At 44.4% G+C, this 2457-nt stretch overlaps 1 non-coding gene across 1 annotated transcript; it reads left to right on the forward strand.

The window, feature by feature from the left end:
* Positions 1-1885: 1885 nt before the first annotated feature.
* Positions 1886-1957, forward strand: Trnak-cuu (transfer RNA lysine (anticodon CUU)). The gene has a single exon. It is a non-coding gene; the product is annotated as a tRNA-Lys (tRNA).
* Positions 1958-2457: the final 500 nt, after the last annotated feature.

A 2457-nucleotide genomic window follows, 5' to 3' on the forward strand; every position in this document is an offset into this window, starting at 1 on the left:
TCAGTTTCGCCCCTTAATGTTGATGAACTATGATTACAAGACCATTGCACGAGCACTTAAGGAGAGACTCACACCACTTCTCAGAATAGTAATAAAAGGCCATCAAGCCTGCTTCCCGGGCAGGACGATCATGTCGGTCATATCCGAATACAGAGACCTCATTTCTATCGTGGCAGTCACAGACATCAGGTGTGCAATATACATCGTCGATTTCTGCAAGGCGTTTGACCATGTCAGCCACCGATACGTGGACCTCATATTTACACGTCTGGCTTTTGACGATCGAGCAGTTAGAGTAATCCATCAGATGATGACCGGAATAACTGCCAAGGCTTACGTCAACGGACAGCCGACGAAAACTATTCATGTAGAGAGGGGAGTTCCACAAGGGAGCCCGTTATCAATGCTTTTGTATGTTCTTGCACTTGAACCTTTGCTACGGCAACTCAGCGACAAATTAAGTGGCGTCACAATCTCCGGAGTCACGTTTACAGCAAAAGCATATGCCGATGACGTGGGCGTCGTCCTTCGAAACGGAGGAGAAATTACAATTCTGGAAGAGACGATACGTCAATATAGTCGCGCCTCTGGTTCAAAAGTGAACATCCATAAGAGTAAAATCTTAAACCTAAGAGGGTTTGACAGGGTACGCAGCCAATGGGCGTCACTAGTTGATTCCCACAAAACACTAGGCATTACTATGAACAATTGTCCAATGAAGAAGGCTGCAGTAAATTGGCGGGACACGGCGAACAAAATACAGAGTGCGTTAAGGGCACTAAGTCGGCGATCCGCGAATTTATTGCAAAATGTTCTATTAATTAACACCTACGTGTTTTCTAAAGCCTGTTTTGTAGCACAAATATTCCCAGCACCGACGTTACAGGTGAAAAAGGTAATGCGTCTTGCAAATAGCTACCTGTGGAAAGGCAACATATTTAAAGTTAGACTGGACAGTGTGACCAAAGCAAGACTGATGGGCGGATTAGGGCTAACTAATTTGGTTACAAAGGCAACTGCACTTTACATCAAAAGAACACTGTTTATGATTAATAAGGACAGAAATAACGTCACCTCCCGACTATTCACAATTGTCCAGCCAGGTTCCCTGCAACCCCCGGTGAATGTGGGCAAACTAAACAACACACTAACGCATATCAAGAAATTTTATATTGAGGTCGGCTACTTAGAGGCACGCATAATGTACAAGTCAAGTATAACTACAAAGGAGATTCTAAATACATGGCACAAATCGGATACACAAAATACCATGGAAATCAAATATCCGAACGTCATATGGCGTACTGTATGGAAAAACCTTAGCCTCAAAATCCATTCAACAAACGTGGCTTCCACTTGGTACAAGGTAGTCAGCGACACTGTACCAACCAATGCAAAACTTTATCACATAGGACTGTGTGCTACCAATCACTGCACTAAGTGTGGATTCGTGGACACACTTCAACACAGATTCACGTGCAGAGGACTATTTCACAATTGGACATGGATCAGACAGAAGATTGCACTCCTCACCAGAAGTGATGGCCGCCATTATACACCACAAATGCTATTACAGCCTGAAGTGACATTTTTTCCAGAAAGCAAAAACAACGCTGTCATGTGGCTCTTGGGTCATTACACACATTACGTAATTGGAAGGAATGAATCTGACAATTCAAATATGTGTGTTAATTTTGACGCCACTAGCTCTGCATGTAGTCATGTAATTCCTTTACCTCTCAGAAATGATTATGAAATAAAAGTGAAGTACGTGACGAGTGTGACGTTAGGAACACATTAGGCAGCATGCAGAGATTCTGTTTGGGACCACCCAACCCAAACGAGTACTGTGTGACGTGCTACCTGGCAGATATTAACTGAGGCAGCCGGCTAGCTCAGTCGGTTGAGCGTGAGACTCTTAATCCAAGGGTTGTGGGTTCGAGCCCCACGCTGAGCAGAACGGAATTTTGTTCCGCTGCAGATGTAAATTGCCGTCTTTCTGATTAACGTGATGTAATGTAAATAGCAACTTTAAACTTTGCCTACGTCTCTATCAGTCGCAAGGAAACTGTATTTGAAGGTGAAGGTGATTTTGTAGACATGTGTGAAAGACATGTTCTGAAATGCAAGTGTTGTTGTTTGGAGAGCACATCGGTACACAGTATCTGTGATGACGAACAATTAGCGACGGGCGTTTTATTAAGAATTACTCTCAGGTGTGATTAAGGCGAATGGCGCAGATAAAGCATTTCCCAAAGCGGTACAGCATAAGGTGGGACGAGGAAGTCTGAATTACATTTTATAGATGTATTTCTCACATATCACAGAGCCTCTCGCGGTCGTTGTCGTCGTCGTCGTCTCCGCCGCCGCCGCTTCTGCAGAAGTAGCAAATGGCCATCGTAGCAAATGCGGCGAGGGGCGCCCTGCCTTCGATTCCGAATGCACAAAGTGTGTGGT

This window comes from Schistocerca gregaria, chromosome 1, assembly GCF_023897955.1.
Source record: "Schistocerca gregaria isolate iqSchGreg1 chromosome 1, iqSchGreg1.2, whole genome shotgun sequence".
In the NCBI taxonomy this organism is placed as follows: domain Eukaryota; kingdom Metazoa; phylum Arthropoda; class Insecta; order Orthoptera; family Acrididae; genus Schistocerca; species Schistocerca gregaria.